We start from the raw sequence: 20,635 nt of genomic DNA on the forward strand, positions 1-20,635 counted from the left end.
ATAGTATATGCATACTCCAGTAAATGAAAGTAATGCATTAGAATGCAGCTTTAGGGTTTAATTTAAAAACATAATTCAGACACAAGCAGAAGCCTTTAAAATATTGGCAGATGTCTTTATACTGCATTTCATATAGAGGACAAAGTGGATTAAAGATAAATGTAATCCAAATAGTGGCGCGGTTTCATTTATTTTCACTTGTGTTTTATGTCTTTTAAAGAAATTTAATTTGAAGAGGGTTGTTTTCCATTTTTCATATTTTTATGCAGACCTGCTTACAGAAGTGGGTGAAAACATCAGCACAAAGTGTTGTCCCTACTCTTAGGTTGCAACGGTAGGTAAGTCCCAGTCTTCTTTTCTCAGCCTAGATGCAATAAATATTGTTGTTAAAAAAGGGACATTTAAATAATTGTGAACTTTATTTTTTCCTCCTGATTTCCTTCCCTCTCAAGGTGATTAGGCTCAAGTAGTTATTTCTCACTTAGAATTCTTAACTTCTATTGCAGCCCATTGTTGAAGGGCAGAATGACTATTATTGCCTCTGCTCCACTTTTTATTTCCCCCCATGGTACTCTATCAAGTTGGTGCTTTTGTTGCATTGTTCTCTCCCACCTTCCCACACTGATTGAGAAGTTGCGGGGAGGGGGGGCGGGGGAGGAGGGAAACGGAGTTCATACATGGTTTTAGTGCATTAGCAAACTGAACAAAAGGTAGTAAAAAGTTAACCTTGCAGGAGGCTGTAGGTCCCGTGGCACAGTAATATCTTTGTAGGCCCTGATCCCACAATTGGATCCGTGTGGATGGACTTCAGTGTCCGACCACACACCTCTGACTGGAAGACCTTATTTCTCAATAGGAGTCTCTCCTGACTAAAAGAAGAGGCTATTAAAAATAAAAGCTTGAAATTACTCAGTTAAAATAATGTACTGACTAAAAATACATCAAAACAATATTCACAGTGTTTCATTATTATAGTTGTGCTCTGATTTTTTATTCAACAGCTTCTGTATTAAGGTACTCATCCTGCTCTCTTTGAAGTGATGACCAAGCTCTGATTCATGTCAATCAGAACAGGATAGGTCCCTATCAGAACCAGAATTTCACACCTATGAAATATACAATTGGCCGAATTTTAATGAGAGCATAGTACTAGGAGGGGGCTCCTGGGTCATTGAGTCTGTTCCCCAGCTATCAGAGGGAACCACATACTATTATCCTTTTGATACATTTATCAGGCTCCATCTTGAAACCATCCGGGTTGTTTTCCCCCACTGTTGCTACTGAAAGGCTGTTCCAGAACCTCATTTTTCTGATGGTTAGAAACCCTCTTCTAATTTCCTGACAAAATTTTCTCATGGTCAATTTATACTCATATTTTCAAGGTAATGAGCATTTGAAATGTTAATTTAAGTCAATGGCAGCTATAGGTGATTTTCCCTTTTAAAAATCAAGCCAATGGCTAACCCACCACTTAATCCCTTGGCACCAGCAGAATGATTCCCCACTGAGTGGAAAGTTTTCTAATCCTGCTTGATTTAAACAGTGGGGCAGATGATAAATTTCTCATGGTTTGCCCTGTTAAGTGTCAAGGCACAACCAATATCATCAAATTGGCATCCAAACGTCGATCAGAAAAATCCTGGATTGAACAGGAATGGGAATAGCTCCCCTGCAAAAAATGACTCCTCCCAGAGAGGTTTTAAGAGAACCATAGTCCCAGTTCTATGAATTTTCCAACTGAACATCAAAGGTATGTCAAAGTGGCTACCTAGTTCACATTATGCAATACAACATGATCAACATCATTGCCTTGCAAGAAACCCATATCAAAAATGACACCCAACAATTACGCTGCTGGACTGCCAGCTACATCTTGTCCCATCTCTCCACCACCTGACTAAAACAGCATTCACTGCCATTCCCCTTTATTAGGCCACACTGACACCCTTGGAGACATGCCAATAAATCAGCACTTCTGATTAAGCACATCCTGTGTGAATGGAATATTTTCTTTTTCCAGCTAATGATGCTAATAAACCCAATGAGGCTAGAAGTAATAATAATACTTAGAAGGTGCAGTACATAAGGCATAATGCTATCAGAGGATCTCAGAACTTGTTATAAATATTAATTAGTCAAGGCTCAAAACTCTTCTGTGAGACAGGTTAGTATTATCATCCTGATTTTACAAACACAGAAGCAGAAACACAGGCCTAGGAGGCCAAACTAGCTTTAAAATCTATGTATCTGTGCTTTTAATGGCCTCCCCATCCATACAAGATTAAGGTGAGAAGAATGGATTCGATCAGGGGTATATATTGTGACAAAGTTCCTCCTCTACCTTGGCGGGTCTTGTGCTTATTGGCGGATTTGCTCACCTTGGAGCTTCACGGCAGCCCTCAGCTTGGCCGTTTTTCTGAACCCACAGTTCAGGTCGACTCCTCTTGTGTCTGACCAGGAGTTGGGAGGATTTGGGAGGAACCTGGGCCCGCCCTCTACTCTGGGTTCCAGCCCAGGGCCCTGTGGTATTCAGCTGTCTAGAGTGCCTCCTGGAACAGCTGTGCGACAGCTACAACTCCCTGAGCTACTTCCCCATGGCCTCCTCCCAACACCTTCTTTATCCTAACCATAGGACCTTCCTCCTGGTGTCTGATAATGCTTGTACTCCCCAGTCCTCCAACAGTGCGTGTTCTCACTCTCAGCTCCTAGTGCCTCTTGCTCCCAGCTCCTCACAGGCACACCACAAACTGAAGTGAGCTCCTTTTTAAAACCCAGGTGCCCTGATTAGCCTGCCTTAATTGATTCTAGCAGCTTCTTGATTGGCTGCAGGTGTTCTAATCAGCCTGTCTTAATTATCTCCAAAAGGTTCCTGATTGTTCTGGAACCTTCCCTGTTACCTTACCCAGGGAAAAGGGACCTACTTAGCCTGGGGCTTATGTGTCTGCCTTCTATTACTCTCCTACAGCCATCTGGCCCAACCCTGTCACAATATATATCCATATCTATATCTATATCTATATCTATCTATCTATCTATCTATCCCCTAGCCTCCATTTCCAGCAGCTCACGGCATCCCCACCTGATCTGCTACCTCTCCTCTGCTTCCATGTTGGTCCCCAATCGAGAGGAGAGTAAGTGCCGTAGAGGTAGATGACTCACCCCTTTTACATTACAGAAAGAATATCTATGTGGATTGGGTCCACCATGTGTGAAGATATGAAACAGTCTCCCCCTAAGGACTTAGTACAAGCACATGGCAACTGATTGAACTACGACCTGACGAAATTGTAGTGGGTATTCATATTTTAAGTATACTGTAGAATGCTTCGGACAAAATAGCTTCAATCTCTGCAAAGTTACCCCTAAAAGATTTCTCCACTATCCACCTAACGTAGTCTTTGTGTACTTATGAAAAATGAAAAACAGATATTGAAAAGGATGTTGAAAAACTGGACATGGTACAGAGAAGAGCCACATATTTGAGGGCCAGAAAAAATGCCTTTCAGTGAAAGACTTAAGAAGATCAACTTGTTTATTTTGTCATAAAGAAGATTGAGAGGTGACTTGGTTATGGTATATAAGTATCATTATGGGTAGAACATTCCAGGTGTTAAAGGATGTTTTAATCTAACAAGAACCAATGGCTGCAGGTTAATGTCAGGTAAGTTCAAATTAGTAGTAAAGCATACATTTATAACACTACCAACGAAAGTGTCAGATTCTCCATCTGCTAATGTCTTCAAATTGAGACTGGATGCCTTTCTGCCTTGTCTTGCCTTTCGTCAAAACAAGTTATTGTGTTCAACTGAGGTAAGACCTGATGAAATTCTACAGCCTGTGTTACACAGGAGGTCAGACTACCTGAATTAACGGTCCCTTTTTGCCTTAAAAACCTAGGTTTTTAAGGCAAAAAGGGACCGTTAATTCAGGTAGTCTGACCTCCTGTGTAACACAGGCTGTAGAATTTCATCAGGTCTCACCTCAGTTGAATTTATGAATCTAAATGACTATGTCACATTGGGTCAAAAACATGATTTTCAAAAAGTCCCAAGACATGGATGTGTATTATATACCATAATAATGCCTTTGATGCCATGACAGTCTGCCGAGGGAAATGCCATTGGGTAAATAAACCATGTTTTAAACAATTCTCAAAATATGCACCTATCTAAGACAGATGAAATGCAGCTCAAGGACCTGGCAGGAACTTTGGTAAAATGAAAATTCCCTATAGGGCTCAGAAGGAAAGCATGCTGGAGTGAGAGATTTATGTCAACTGTGAAAGGGTACACTATCCTTTTCCCTGGTGCTAATGTAAGTTAACTGGCCAGTGCAAATGACCCTGTCATCTCTCCACTTCCTTTAAGGTATCTATCACCAATGAGAGTGCAAGACTGGTGCAGACCTTATGCTTAGGTATAAAAGTGACCTCGTGGGGGATGGGGGAAGGGACCTCCATACCAGTTTTGTCCTACATATGAGCTCTGTAGCTGGACCATGAGCTGAGTACAAAGGGTCTCCCTGCATTTGTCTTTGTTGAAAAATAATAAGCACGCCTTTAAAAGGTGTGGCACTGGGATTCAGAGAAAGGTGTGTCGCACAGCATCAATAGCAAAGCATCACCAGAAGGAAAATGACCTTGGAATTTAGCACCACTGGGCAATCTGAAGCTAAAGGGACTCTGAATGTTTTGGAATAAGCCCTTATTATATGCCAATTCAGATTCCACTGAATAATTCCACTGCCACAGCTAGGTCTGAGTCTCAGTTACTTCCAAGGCTAACGTCAACCAACAAGGCGAGACTTTGTTTCTCCATTGAAAACTATCAGGAAGCTGACAGGCCTCTTTCAGTGCTCATTGCCCTTTCCAGGTGCTGGTAATCTTCCCATTATTAGGAACGCTGAACACTGACAGCAGAGGTGACACGTCGTGGGCGCACACAAGATCATGTGCTCCCCCCAGATTTCTCCCAGGGTGGGAGTCAGGCTGAGCATGGCTGAGGGGGATGTGCCTGGGAAAGACACCAGGCATCTAGCGTTCCCACTGAGCCCGGCTAGGAGGCACCTGGAGCAGAGAAGAGACACGGGGCTGGCAGCAAAGCTCCATCAGAGGGGGTGTGGTGAAGCCTGCTGAGTCCTGTCCCTTCTGTCCCCACAGCTGCAGTTACCTGCTTTGCAGTAGGAGTCCAAAGCCCGCTCTGGCCCACGCTGTGCCCGCAGAGGGGAAGCAATGGGAGAAGTAAGAGGGGAAGGAGCTCTGAGGGGAGTGGGGGTAAGGTGGTACCAGCTTGGAGCAGGTATACGTGGTGCAGGGGGAATGATAAAGGTGCCAAAGGCAACATGTTGGGCAGTCACCTCCCCCACCCACCTTTAAATTGTATCCTCTCACTATCATAGAATCATAGGACTGGAAGGGACCTCGAGAGGTCATCTAGTCCAGTCTCCTGCACTCATGGCAGGACTAAGTATTGTCTACATCATTCCTGACAGGTGTTGTCTGATCTGCTCTTAAAAATCCCCAACGATGGAGATTCCGTAACCTCCCTAGGCAATTTATTCCAGTGCTTAGCCACCCTGACAGGAAGTTTTTCCCAATGTCCAACCTAAACCTCCCTTGCTGCAATTTAAGCCCATTGCTTCTTGTCTTATCCTAAAAGGTTAAGGAGAAGATTTTTCCCCCCTCCTCCTTGTAACAACCTATCAAGAGTTGCGAGTTGTCTCTGACTGACAGCACATTTATAGAGCTACACGCAGGAGGCAGAGAACTTCCTTCCCATTTTGGTTATAAAAAAAAAAAGAAGGGGGGAATTTAAAAACAACATGTTTTAGCTTGTTAATCTCTATAAAGGTTAAACTTCTGAAGTTGAGTTAATTGGAAAATGACAAGTCTCCCTAATCTACAACAGGATTCTCCCTCTTAACATTAAAATGGTTTTGGAAACTTTTGTTGTTTTTGTTTGTTTTATCTGACTAGTGCTAAAATAAAACTGTTTAAAGTTTTCAATGTGGATTTTTAAATGTGGAAGTCCTTAATATAAGAGCCATATGTCATTCTGAAATTATGGTAAACAAAGCCTATTAAGAAGGTAGATTTTGTGTGTGTGTGTGCGTGCATGAGAGAGGGAGAGAGTACCTGATAAACTGTGTGTGTGTGTGTGTGTGTGTGTGTGTGTGTGTGTGTGTGTGTGTGTGTGTGTGTGTGTGTGTGAGAGAGAGTGAGTACCTGGCTGACAAACCAATCAAAAAAGTCTGCAGTGTGACTGAATAGAAAACTAATGAAGCAAGACAGTTTGAAAATAGCTACATGATGAAAACATGTCTTTTGTCCTGTAAAATTTAGATTTAAAAATCAAAATGGTAACAGGTATTGATTTAATGAAGGGGCAAAGGAAACAGTCATCAAATAAAAACTATACAAGATATTTTAAATGGTAGATTTTTACAGACTATTTAGGCTTTTTCATCCTTTCCAGAAGATGGGCAGGCAGGAGGATGAACAAACCAATACAGGCTACTTATTCTTGCAAGTAAACCAAACAAAAAGTTAATAACTATAACCTGCTATTGCTAAATTGTTTTACAAAATATGTTTTACATTTCAATCTCAGCTTTAAAAATTATTTACATTGATGCTTCCTGCTACATAACTATGAGTCAGATCTTTCCATGGGAGCCTTTCTATTGACTACCATGGGCCTTGGATCAGGTCCAACAGACCTTCCATTAAAGTAAATGGCAAAAGTCCAGATGATACAGACCCCAATTCTGCAAACATGCACATGGTTAATTTTCATCATCAGAGTGGGTTCTACTGACTTCAACGGAACTATTCCCAGACATAAAGTTAAGCACATGGGTAAGCCTTTGCAGGGTTGGTGCCTTACATGGGAGTGAGATTGTTCCCTATAATGGATTTCTTGTTTTCTATGTCTAGATTTTTCTGGGAGGAGCTCTGGGGAGATTGTACCTCAAGTAAGCATTAACTCTCCTGACGCCGTTTGGTGCACGCAGGGAATGTACACCGTGCAACTTCCAGTGGCTACTCCCTACTCCCAGAACACCAGCCATATATGTCATTCTATTTAAGGTACTTATATGGTTCCCCAGGACTGTAATATCTGAGCACCTAGCAATGTTAATATATTTATTCTCAAAATATCTGTGATGGAGGGAAGTACTATTCCCCTCATTTTACAGATGGGGAACTGAGGCCCAGAACCTTAAAGGTATTTAGGCTTGTAATGTCTGTTGATTTTAATGGAAGTTAGAAGGCTAAATACCTTTGAGATTCTGGGCCTAAGTGACTTGCCCAAGGTCACACAAAAAAGCCATTGTGGAGCAGGGCAATAAACATAGGTCTCCTCAGTCCCAGACTACCATCATAATAAATGGACCCATTCTTCCTCCAATTGAGTAGGGAGTTGACAACTATGAGGAATAAGGTTAATGTGATTCCCACTTTTACTTCCATCAGGTAGCACAATTAGTAGTATCAATCAGTGGTCAATAATGTATTTGAAGATATGGAAAACTGAGCTACCACATTTCTAAATTTAGAAATACTCATCCATTCTAGCTCTAGATGTACGATACCTCCTACAAACCTTTGCACATCCTTATCTCTGGATTCAGGGAAGAACTTACTGTGCAGAATAGATGGAGCAACCATTTAGCATAAGGTCAAAAATTCTGCCCCAGACACACATGTATACATGCTTCCATTTTTTGAGTCTCCTGCCTCAGGTGGACAGTGCTTGCCTTTATGTGGAATAGCAGATAGTGGAATCAAAGCTGGATTTTGAAAATTTCAGATAACTGGGGGTCTGAGAGGCAATGTAGTCCTAAACAGCTTGAAAATTCCAAGGGGACCACAGCTAGGTCAGGAAAGGAAGGCTAGTCTTGTGATTATGGTACTTGCCAGGACTCAGAAGAGCTGACCCCATTTCCTTGTTCTGCCACAGATTTCCTGTGTGACTTTGGATGAATCTTTCAATCTCTCTGCACCTCTGGGTCCTGATCAGTATGCTTGGGATACACTATTCTTCATTTCTCCCTTTTGGTTTTAAATTCTTTGGGACTGTGACTAGCTCCTTGTGTATAAACCATGCCTAGCACAATGGTATCTCAATCTTGGCTGCCACCTCTGGGCATTCCTCTAATGCTAGCAATAAACAACAATAACAAAAGGTAAGCAGAAAATTAAATCCTCATTTTTGATCATTGCATGAGGGATCCCCTGTATGCTTTTATCTACAGTAGCCATGTCTGAAAGAAAGAAAGCTTACCTCTGAAGAGTACGCAAATCTTCATCAAGATTTATTCACATTTAATTTCAAATGTACAGTATTTCAGTATGGTAATGCCTTTACAAAAGGATCCTGTGAACTACAAAAGGCTCCCTTTAGGGTATGTTTTAACAACATGTTGACAGAACAAGACACTCCACTGTAGATTGACAGAGAGTTAAACCAAGTATTAGAAAAGTAGGAGGGAGTCTACCCAGCAACAAACTAGCTGAACATAATATAATTTGGCATTAACCTAATAGAAAACTGTCTTCATAAATTAAACAACTTCCATTTCTCTCCCTCTAGGATAGGGAATTAAAAATAATTAGGTAGCACTTTAATGTGCAAGAACATCAATTACTCCAAGCTACAAGTGAAATGCTACTTTACGTAGATAAGGAGTTAATCTACTTTATTAAGTAAATGTGTCACCTCTGCATAAGTGAACTATACAATTATAACCAATGTGAGTTGCAGAATTCACCCATATAAGAGTTTTAGAGTTGCTGTGTACCAGATGTATTTAATGTCTGAAGTTTTATCTCTAGTTTGTACAGTGTATTATTCCTTCCATTTAAAATGTAACCGTAGCTATAAGACCAACAAAATCTAGGGATATACATTTTTAAAAGGAAGTAAATGTGGTAGGCAACATGATGAAGTATTTAGAGCAAGACGCTGGGAATCAGGACTCCAGATTCTGCCACTGATTTGATGTGTGGTCTTGTGCTAGCTATTTAGGGCAATTTTTTTCAAACTTAAGTGCCTAAGTTAGTTAGGCACCTAAATCCATATATAGACACCTAACTATATGCCCTGATTTGGCAGGGTACTGAGTACCTGCAGCTTCTACTGACATTTATTTAAGTGCTTAAATATGGATGTAGGTGTCTAACTTCAGATGGACATCTTAGGAGATGCTAATCTCTCTGTGCTTCAGTTGCCATATCTGTAAAATGGAAAAAAATAACACCTACTCCACGGGGGTGTTATGGTTATACTAATCAATATCTGAAACAGACCTTGAAGATTCATACATTCATATATTTTAAGTCAAGAAGGGACCATTAGATCATCGAAGCTGACTCCCTGTATAACACAGGCCATAGAACTTCACCCAGTTATACCTCTACTGAGCCCAAAAACTTGTGTCTTGCTAAAGCATATCCTCCAGAAAGGTATCTAGACATGGTCTGAAGACACCAAGAGGTGGAAAATACACCACTTCCCTTGATCGTTTGTTTCAGTGGTTAATCAGCCTCACCACTTTATATGTTTGCCTTATTTCTAATTTGATTTTGTCTGGTTGCCAATGGCAGCCACTGGTTCTTGTTACCCCTTTCTCCATTAGATTACAAAGCCTTTTGACTCCCAATTAAAGGCTTTCTCCTCGTGAAGGTACTCAGACACTGTAATCAAGTCACCTCTCAATTTTGTTTGGATCAAATAAAAAGATTGAGCTGTGTAAGTCTCTCTCATTGTAAGAAATTGTCTCCATCCCTTGGGGCATTTTCGGTGGCTATTTTCTGCACCCTCTCCAAATGTTCAATATCAAAATGTGGACACCAGAACTGTATACAGCATTCCAACACTGGTCTCACCAATGCCATATGCAGAGAGAAAATTGCCTTTCTACTCTTACTCACCACTCCCCTGTTTATATATCCAAGGATCACATGAGCTCTCTTGGCCACAACAATGCACTGTGAACTCATGTTCAGTTTCTTGTCCATATGATCCTTCAGTCCTTTTCAGAGTCACTGCTTTCCAGGAGAGGCCCCTTTTCTGTAGCTATAGTCTGCATAACTTTGCATTTGGCAGTCTTAAAATGCATTTTGTTAGAATGAGCCCAGGTTACCAAGCAGTCCAGATTGCTCTGTGTGGCTGCCCTGTCCTCACTATTTACCACTCTGTCAATCCTTGTGTTAACAGTAATGCTATACTTTACTTCCAGGCCATTGACAAAAATGTTGAACAGTGTTGGGCCTAGTACTGATCCCTGCGGAGTCCTACTAGAAACATCTCTCTTCAGCAATGATTCCTCAGCTATTTGATGAAGTTTGCTATGCAAGTGTAAATAACGCTATAAAACAAAACAAAACTGAAACCATGTTTTCAAGAAAGAGCTTAATGTATAAGTATTACAGGTTTTTAAAGTTTGTTTTGAAAAAATCATTACTCCTGTAACCAGAATGACTTATTATTGTAAATTCTACAGAAGGTGTTTGTGTGTGGGTGTTCAGCAAAACCACACAGAGAGCTTTTTTTGCCTTAGTAGGTCACATTAAATACTACGTGCCAAGTTTCTTCAGGGAAAAAAAAACATGACAAAAATAAATGATTAAACCTCCAATATTTACTACATTCTAAAAGGCAATTAGGCTCCTACAAAATAAATAAGCAACATAACCAAAAAGGCACAGCTTTCCGCTTTCAGCATCAGACATTTGTGAGATGCAGGGCTAAATGCAGTCCATTCTGTTATCTTGCAGCTGAGTTTTCTATAATGAAATATCCATTGATCCATTCCATTTTATTGGCTTTAGATGAGTTCTAACCAACATGCCAGTAGGAAGTCTCTTGTGGTATCTAATGTAATCATTGTATTGGCGAAAATATATACATACTTTCTAGTGTTTGTCCTTGATATTATCCATATGTTTGGAGTGCTGAACAACTGGGGTTGTAGAAAACATTTAGGAATCACATTCTTTTAATCAATCACTTTTGTATATGTTGCACCAGACAAATGAAAATCACTCATTTACATGTCAGTGGGAGTTACGTGTCTTAAAAATGATCTTCTAGACATTAGTGTAGGCTGCTGTTTGTTTCCTTTTGGAAAAAAAGAAACGATATACTCAAGAATGAAAGCAGAAAAGCCTGTGTAAGATCAACAAATTAAAAAAATAGTATGTTCCCAGTGTAGCAATATCTTTGATACCTAAGCTCAATTGGCACCTAACTGGTTTCTTTGGGGACTTAAGCGAGGTTGGAGAGCATGATATACTGTATAGGACAACAACATCTGTTTATCCTTGACAAATAAACTGTAATTTGAAGCACTTTGACAGAGATTCATGGAATGGGTACAAAACTTCATATTGTACAGTTATTTAAGTTATAAGTCTCTCTTTTTTTTGAGGTTGGCAAAATGCTTTTTCATAAGTTGTTTTGGGAAAAGAAAACTATATTATTTAAGCTATGGTATAGAATGGCAAAATGTGGACAGACATGGCTTCAGAATGCTGCTGTTTCTGCCAGCAGCTCATGCTGCTAACGCTTTCGATTTAACATTGTATGAAAGGTGTCTAAATGTTTTAGGGGAGTGGCATCGTACCCTGATTTAGAGGCTGGCACTTGTGCAAATGGCGGCTGCTCACTTGATAAGTTGTGTGTCCTACAGTGAGCACACGATACCAGTGCTCTGGCACCTTCACTACTTACCTGAGAACCTCCAGATAGATTTTAAGTGGCTGATTTTGACATAGAAAGCAGTAACTGCTCTGGGACCCTTCTGCCTGAGACAACACCTTTTTCCCCATGATATGCTGCCACAGTGCAGACAGTGATGCGAGATCCCTCTTGATATGACTGAGAGGGGGTGCTGGCAGTTCATTCTCCATTGGAGCCCTGGGACTGAAAAGCACTTCTGGTTCAAAATAGCCTGAATTTGTCAATTCTCAGGACGCTGCAGGATTTATTTGTTTCACCCAGGTCTGTGGGCAGACCTGGTTTGAAGTACCAGCCAATGTATCAGGGTGTTAGTATTTGCATTTAGAGCTGCTGCTTGTAAGAAGGTGAAATTACTGAAGTGTATATTTCATTTGTAACTGTAAAAAAAATTAGCAGGGCATTTAGCCTGCATGTGGGCAATTTTATTGTTCTAAACAGAGGGCAAATAAATTGATCATCATTAAGGCTATGATTTAGTCACAGGTATTTTTAGTAAAAGTCACGGACAGATCACAGGCAGTAAACAAAAATTCATGGCCCATGACTTGTCCATGACTTTTACTATATACCCTTGACTAAACCTGGGGGCGGGGCGCTGCCTGGGGGCACCGCGCGTGCTGCGGGAGGGTGGCCCAGGTGCTGGAGAGAAGGGGCGGGCGGCGGCCCTTGGCCCAGGAACCCTGCTGGTGCTGGGGGCAGGGGGTTGGCGGGCCCGGCAGGCTCCCTACCTGGCTCTGCACCTCCCCCACAGCAGCAGCAGAGTTTGGGAGTGGGAGGGGACAGGGGTTGGGGCACAGGATGGGGTGAGGCGGGCTCTGGGCGGCGCTTACCTGGGGGGGCTCCCCGGAAGAGGCGACATCCCCCTCACTCAGCTGTTAGGCAGAGGCGTGGTCAGGCAGCTCTGCGCGTTGCCTCCACCTAGAGTGCTGGCTTTGCAGCTGCCATTGGCCAGAATCTGCGGCCAATGGGAGCTGCGGAGGTGGTGCCTGCAGGCAGAGCTGCCTGGCCATGCCTCTGCCAAGCAGCTGAGAGAGGGGGATGTTGGGGGGCACGGTGGCCTGAGACTGCCCCAGCAGTGGCAGATGCGACTGGAGCAGGGGCTGCTCGAGCTGCCCCTGAGCCAGGCGCACCAGCCACTGCAGAAGTCACAGAAAGTCATGGAATCCGTGACTTCCGTGACCTCCTTGACAAGCTCACAACCTTAATCATCATTCCTAGTATTGTTCATTGAGCCCATACCTTGTGTTAGTAAGGCAAATGTTTTGGTGAATCTTAAGCACATTTTGGGCATTGTTTAAAATCCCAAATGAGGCCCAATCAGATACATGTGGACAGACCCTGGCACTTGTGCTGAGCCTTGTTGACTTCAGGGGGATTCTGCACAGGTGCAGGGATTCTTCTGCACTGATCAGACTGCGGATTAGGGCCAAGATTGATGTGAGCCAAAGTAGTTTGAGGTTTCTTAACTCCATATTTACCAAATAGAAATGAGCTTCTTCAGGAATAGGTGGAAGAAAAGGGACTGAACAGTTTATACACTTATTGATAAAGAAGGAAAAGGATAGTGCATTTACACTTGTTTTCCAAAAAATCCTTTACCAGTGACAATGCCAGTTTATTTGTAACAAAACTTCCAACCAGCCAGCACACAGCCTTTCAAGATATATTGCTCTTGAAAGGCACTGTGCTCCAGGCACTAGCCTGAGACTCAGGAGATGTGGGTTCTATTCTCTATTCTACTCCTGAGCTGCTGTGTGACCTTGGATATGTTACTATAATTCTCTGTGCCTTGGTTCCCACTGTTACAGGTGGGATAATAATATTTCATTTCTCCCAACTTTTATCTGTCTTTTCTATTTAGATCATATGCTCTTCAGGGCAGGGATTCTTTCTTGTTATGTGTTTGTACAGCACCTGGCACTATGGGGGCCTAATCTTGGTTGGGTTCTCTAGGGCTACTGTAGTGTAAATTATTACTAAAAATGAAATAAAGCTTTCACTGCCCAGTAGTTACATCAGTGGTAAACAGTAAAGCAGTTTGAAAAATACCAATGACCTTTTACAGGGAAATGTATTTCTTTTAATTTTTTTCCAACATTTCCTGGATATATTTTTCAGTTTTTCAATGAAAACCACAAAACTAAACAGTTTTCACTTTAAAAAACCTGGTTTTCAGTAAAAGCATTTTGTTTTTTAAAACAATTTTATTGAACATCAGAAACTGTGGAAATGTTCATGTTGGTCAAACAGCCATTTTTTGGTCAAAAGTGTTGGTTAAAAGATTTTGAACTCTAGTAGAAAGCTGTTTAGACAACAATCATAATGTCAACAGGCCCATGTACAGACATGCAGCAAAGCACACACAAGTACTTGATGCAGCTTTGACTGAATGGCCGAAGTGCAGAGGCTTTTCAGTCTCAGACTACTCTCTGCTGGCCTGGAGAAGAAACAGAACAAAACCTTCATGGACCCAGTCCAATGAGCACTCAGTGGCAGGCAGCACTAATGGAGGAGTAGTCTGGTGACCTTCTGAGTGATCCGATCAAGATTTCAAACTCAGTGGCCAACACTATTTGACTGAGTAATGAAGTTGTTATTTGAATTTGACTCAAGTTCTGACTGAAAGTCTTATTAGCTGTGGCAGTGGTGTTTTAATTTATTTTAAAGCGAGGACAAAACCAAAATATGTAAAATCAAATAAGAATAAGACATGTTTAAAAAAAAATGAACAAAAAGGAACTCTGGCACAATAAGAGAAAACAGAACACACAAGCTGCAGAGAAATATATCTAATCAGAAGCAATATTTCATTTTAATTTACTTGAAAGAATGAAGCCACCACCAAAACTTTAAAACCACATTTTCTTTGTCAGATACCAAATTTGAGAGTCTTTGATGACCCTGGACAAATGATCAGAATTTTTATCTTCCTCAGCTCCTATGAAAATATGCTGCAGGGAATACTCTTGAGCTGGCCTAGAGTAGACTATGTCTCGCCAATCTCTAATCACTATCATTCTATTATTTGATTTGTGACCATGTGCATCATATTTACTCGCTTAGATTTAGTATTTGCAGAGTTCGGACATACTGAAAAATGATGTTTATGACACTGATTTTTAAAGCTATCTTAAGACATACAGCACATACAGTAGTTTCAAATTAGCATAGCATGCATACATTGCTTTGTGTGCTTCCTGGAGGGGGTCCAATGATGACTGACTAACACACGGGATGTTTCCTTTTCACAGCATTAACACTAAGTCAACACCTGCAGTGATGTAAGCCCATGACTCACCTGCCTGAACGGAGGTCTCTTTAGGATCGTCGGTTGTGTGCAGAATACATCTGCAACGTCCAAATAAACGAGCCCTTCTGAAGTAAGTCAGCCCTACCGCTGTTTAGAATGCAGAGCCCTTGTGAAGGCTGAGGTGAAGCAGCTGGCTAGCAGCTTTTGTGAGTCATTTTAAAAAGCCACTCTCACAGCTGGAGAGAAAATAGCCTTGGCAGCACTGGCAGTCCATTATGAACTCTAAAAAGTCCTTCTCTGGGCGGAAGGAAAAGTTCACCCAGCTGTCAAGCATTTGAAATGTTAATAAATAAATAAATAAATAAATAAATAAAGCACACAACCCCTCACTTGCAATGGGTAGAATACAGAGGCCACCCCAGAGGAAATTAGAGTTCCTCTGAGGACTGAGAAAAGCGTGGGCTGATGAGTTCACTTGTAGAAATCAGGAAATCTTTTGGCAAATGGGGCTATCCAGCAGCTTTCTATAGTCCAAGAAAGATTGCCTGGTAAGGTCTTTTCTGATTTAAGCGCTCCTCTCCGAGCCACCTGAAAGAACTGTGTAGCTATAAAAGCACTTGACCTCTGTTAAGGTTGTTGCCCAGAAGTATTGATCTGAAAGGTTAATCTAGCAGAGAGAGGAAAATCTAAGCCTCAGAACAATCCATCCCAAAACTCATTGTTTGTCTCCATTTTACAAATGTAAAATGTGGTCACTGAATGGTTTCTAAGGTAAATCAATGCAAAGCCATTAGATGCTGATACTGTATATTTGCTGTATTATAAAGGAAGACTGATTTGAAAGCATCTGTAGACTGGTGTGATAATACAGTTCAAGGAGAAAGATGAAGAGACACATTACTTGCATAGCTATGGTGCCTGCAGGGATTCTATCTGAACATGTTTCAGGGACCAAACAGACAGGAAATCATTAGAGATCACTTCCCAAACTGACCTCTCTGAACTTCTTTCTTTGAAGACTACCTTATTTACTGCCACACAAAATGCACTCACAAGTGTATTTTCATGGAACAATGGTGACATCTTGTGGCCAGTTTCACCAATACGAAAGGTATCATTCCTCTGGTAATCTTAAATAATTGAGCAGCTGTTCTAGATTTCAGAGGTAGCAGTCAAAATCAATTTTGGCCCTTTCCCATCCTGTCAGCACAGTTCTTTAGACATCTCACAAGGGTTTAAGCCAGTTGTACCTAAAAGAGTCCTGAAAAATCTCACCCTCCCTTAAAAGTAGTTGAAACTTTCCTGAAGAGGGCTATAGCTTTGTTGCTGGGGGAGGGGAGAAATCTTGCTCCTCCTCCCCTGCTCTGTAGAGACTAGAGGCAGTGTCAGTCCTAATTGTGGCTGGCTCTTGCCCCACAGTGTCAACATGTTTCCTTACATCCTTTCCCTCACACACATACACCACAGCCCTCCATAACCTTGACATAAGTGCAGCCTTCAAACTGTAACTCTTAGTATTGTAGATATATCTGAAAATGTAATAACAGTATTTAGAAAAGTATTAATGCACAGATCAAATTCAGGCCCTTCCATTTTAAACAACAGGAACGTGGTGGATGATCAGCTGACTATGAGTGACCAGTGTGAGACTTCAGCCAAAAGACCTATTGTGATGCTCATATATATAAACAGTGGAATCTTGAGTAGGAGTAGGGAGGTTATATTACCTCTGTATTTAGCACTCATAAAACTGCTACTGGAATGCTCTGTCCAGTTCTGGGGTCCATTATTCAAGAAGGATGTTAGTAAATTGGAGTGGGTTCAGAGAAGAACCTCGTGAATAACTAAAGGATTGGAAAGCACCATAAAGAGAAGGACAGCAGGCACACAATCTAATTAGTTTATTAAAGAAGTTAAGGGGTAATTTGATCACATTCTATAAGTACTTATGTGGGAAACAAACATTTGATAATATTAGGTATTTAATCTAGTAGACAAAGGTATAACAAGATCCAATGGCTGGAAACTGAAGCTAGACATATTCAGACTAGAAATGAGGCACAGATTTTAAAGGGAGGGTAATTAACCACTGGAACAATTTACCAAGGGTTATGATGGATTCTTCATCCCTGGGAATCACTGGAAATCTTTAAATCAAGACTGGGTATTTTTCTAAAAGATATGATCTAGTTCAAACAGAAATTAAGTCAGGCAAATCCTATGGCGTGTATTGTACACATCAGACCAGATTATCACAGTGGTCTCTTCTGGCCTTTTAATCTAAGAACTCATGAACACCACACCACAGTCAGAAATCTACCTTTATAGAAATCACATTGAAACTTTTTCAGATTTGCAGTGACTGTCTTCCAAGGCAAAATTCTGAACTAAATGAATGTTATTCAAAGGCACAAGTACACAATTCTATCATTTTCTGCTGTATAAATCAGGTCTGTGAGAAATGGCCAGCACAGTGGAATAATGGATTCCCTGTTTTCTGATACTCTATACTTCAAAGGGAAAGGAGACTTCTAAAGGGCTTTTACAAACAGCAGGAGGGGTAGAAATAGCCATTGTAATCACTGAAAAGAAGAGGGAATATGATGGACAGAAGGTGGACAAAACTAAAAGTTGGAGAGGTCATGAACAGGAGGCTTCACATGGGACAGGTAATCAAAAGTAGAAAAGAATGAATCTGAGACTATAGGCACCGACTCCGTGGGTGCTCCGGGGCTGGAGCACCCATGGAAAATAATAGTGGGTGTTCAGCGCCCATGGGCAGCCCCACAGATCAGCTCCTTTCCTTCCTCCTCCAGCCCTCCTGCTCGCCGGCATGCCCCGCGGATCAACTCCTTCCCATCCCTCCCAGTGTTTCCTGCCCACTGTGACCAGCTGTTCAGTGATGTGAGGAGATGCTGGAGAGGAGGGGGTGGAGCAGGGACAGGAAGAGGTGGGGAGGGGGTGGAATGGGGTGGGCAGGGGCAGGGTGGGGGTGGAAAGAGGTGGGGCATAGGCAGGGGTTTGGGGGAAGGGGTGGAGTGGGAGCAGACCTGGGGCAGAGTGGGGGTCAAGCACCCTCCGGGAATTCAGGAAGTCGGCACCTCTGGATGAGACCAAATTAAAAAAAGGAGGAGGGAAAAGAAGAAATATTTTAAAGCATAGGCGAAAAAACTGAATATCTGCCAAAGAAAGGAGTGGTAGATTGAGTGGGGGAGATGGAGGAATAGAGGAATAGTGAAAAGACAGCTGAGTTTTTTGTTTTTTATTTTGCATACAAACCATATTAGAGATGGTTGAATTCCAAAAGGACATAGTCACACACAAAAAATTCTGAATACTAAGGCTGCCAGTCAATCCAACTGCATTTGTGTTGTTTAGGATTTGCCAAGACACAAAACTTTGGAGTGTGGATGATTTGGCCACTACCTGCATTCACCACTGGGCATGTGTCTTTGACTCATCAATACTCTTTATAAATCTTTAGTCATCCAGTTAGGGAACAGAAACTAAACCATCTGAATTTAAATACCTAATAACAACATTGGCTCTGTTGGAAATGCTCCACAGATGGATGTCACAGGTGAATACAGGAATAGTTTTGAATACCAAAAATATGTTTGGAAAAACTCAGACAGGATCATAAATACATCACAGAGTCAAACCAGGCCCAAATTAATCAAATTTAGGACAACATCAAGGCTTTCCATCTTATTCTGTGTAAGGGGCAGCATGCAACTATATCACCCAGCTGGTTTCCCCCTTACTACTGGGGATATAATACTATAGCATCCTCGATCAGCAGCAGATTACTTCACTCCCTGTGATGATTGAACTGTGCTGGCTAGGAAGTTGGGGGCAGTAAGGCTCTCTTGATTCCCCATCCTTGTCACTGCATTCCCCAATGGTCTCCCGAAAGGACTCTCAGTCTTTTCATGTATGCAGACCAGGCCTGATTTATCATGATTTTCAGTGTAGTACCTGGGACCAAGAAACTCATCCAGATTCTGCTAGCAAAACCTTCACAATGACTAGCAATAGCAGCACACTCTCCACACTTTAACCCCACCCCCCAAAAAACCACAACACACCCTAATCATCATGCTTGAGGTATAACGAAAGGACAGAAATGTCTCACAGAAAAAAGTTTACAAGGAAGTGCTTAGGGCGCCCCGGTTGTTAGGAGACATGTACAAAAATACAAAGAAGGAAAAGAATTATTGACACCCCCACACACCATTATGAAACATCGATCCTGAAATGATGATGCTGAGCATGAATTATGAACCAATGGAATAAACATTAAACAGTAATGTTAGTGATAAATGCTTGGCGGCAGTTGTATCTATAACTGTTCTAGATGATATTAAAAGAATATGGTACAGATCAGAACTAGCATAGTCATGTCCCTATGACTGCTTTTTAGCTTAAAACCACAATTCTGATATTATACTATGGCAGAAAATTCCTATCAAACCACTGCTTCACCCCAAGTATCCATTTCCTGTTGCTCTGGTACATTCTACCTCAGGAGAGAGTCCCTGCTATGTTTTCTACTTGCCCACATTATTGCATAGATAGTAGGGAAATAAAAATTGCCATACTGCATCACACCAGTGGTTCATCTAAGACATAAGAATAGCCATACTGGGTCAGACCAATGGTCCATCTAGCTCATTACCCTGTATTCTAACAGTGGCCAGTGTCAGATGCTTCAGAGGGAATGAACAGAACAGGACAATTTATTGAGTGATCCATCTCCTGTCATCCAGTCCCAGCTTCTGGCAGTCAGAGGTTTAGGGACACATGGGGCATGGGGTTGTGTCCCTGACCATCTTGGCTAATAGTGATTGATGGACCTATCCTCTATGAACTTATCTAATTCGTTTTTCAACCCACTTATACTTTTGGCCTTCACATCATCCCCTGGCAATGAGCTACGTAGGTTGACTGTGTGTTGTGTGTGAAAAAGTACTTCCCTATATTTGTTTTAAAACTGCTGCCCATTAATTTCATTGGGTGACCCCTGGCTCTTATTCACAGCCATGACAAACATGTCACGGCCCATGAAATCTGGCCTCCCCACATGAAATCTGGTCTTTTGTGTGTTTTTACCCTATACTATACAGATTTCACGGAGGGAGCCCAGCGTTTCTCAAACTGGGGGTCCTGACCCAAAAGAGAGTTGTAGGGGGGTCATGGTATTGCCACCCTTACTTCAGCTCTGCCTTCAGAGCTGGGAGGCCGGAGAGTGCCAGCTCTTGGAGGGTGCCCAGCTCTGAAGGCAGCACTCCAACAGCAGCAGTACAGAAGTAAAGGTAGCAATACCATACTGTCAAGGTTCCTTCCCCACTCTGAGGTACAGATGTGGGGACCGGCTAACTTCCTAAGCTTACTTTTACCAGCTTAGGATAAAACTTCCCCAAGGTACAAACTATTTTACCCTTTGCCCTTGGACTTTCACTGCCACCACCAAACTTTATTTGGGTTCCTGAGAAAACGTTGTTTGGAAACATCTTTCCCCCCAAAATCCTCCCAACCCTTGCACCCCACTTCCTGGGGAAGGTTTGGTAAAAATCCTCACCAATTTGCATAGGTGACCACAGACCCAAACCCTGGGATCTTAGAACAATGAAAAAGCATT

General features: G+C 41.8%; 1 long non-coding RNA gene across 2 annotated transcripts in view; it reads right to left on the minus strand.

Moving 5' to 3' along the window:
• The window catches only part of LOC125634543 (uncharacterized), a 101,900-nt gene extending 86,673 nt beyond the window's left edge, over positions 1-15,227 (minus strand). For both annotated transcript variants that reach the window (XR_012667563.1, XR_007355959.2), the window contains exon 1: positions 15,043-15,227. This is a non-coding gene — a long non-coding RNA (uncharacterized LOC125634543). The remainder of the gene's footprint in view (positions 1-15,042) is intronic.
• Between the last annotated feature and the right edge of the window lie 5,408 nt (positions 15,228-20,635).

The sequence above is a fragment of the Caretta caretta genome, chromosome 3, assembly GCF_965140235.1.
Source record: "Caretta caretta isolate rCarCar2 chromosome 3, rCarCar1.hap1, whole genome shotgun sequence".
NCBI lineage: Eukaryota > Metazoa > Chordata > Testudines > Cheloniidae > Caretta > Caretta caretta.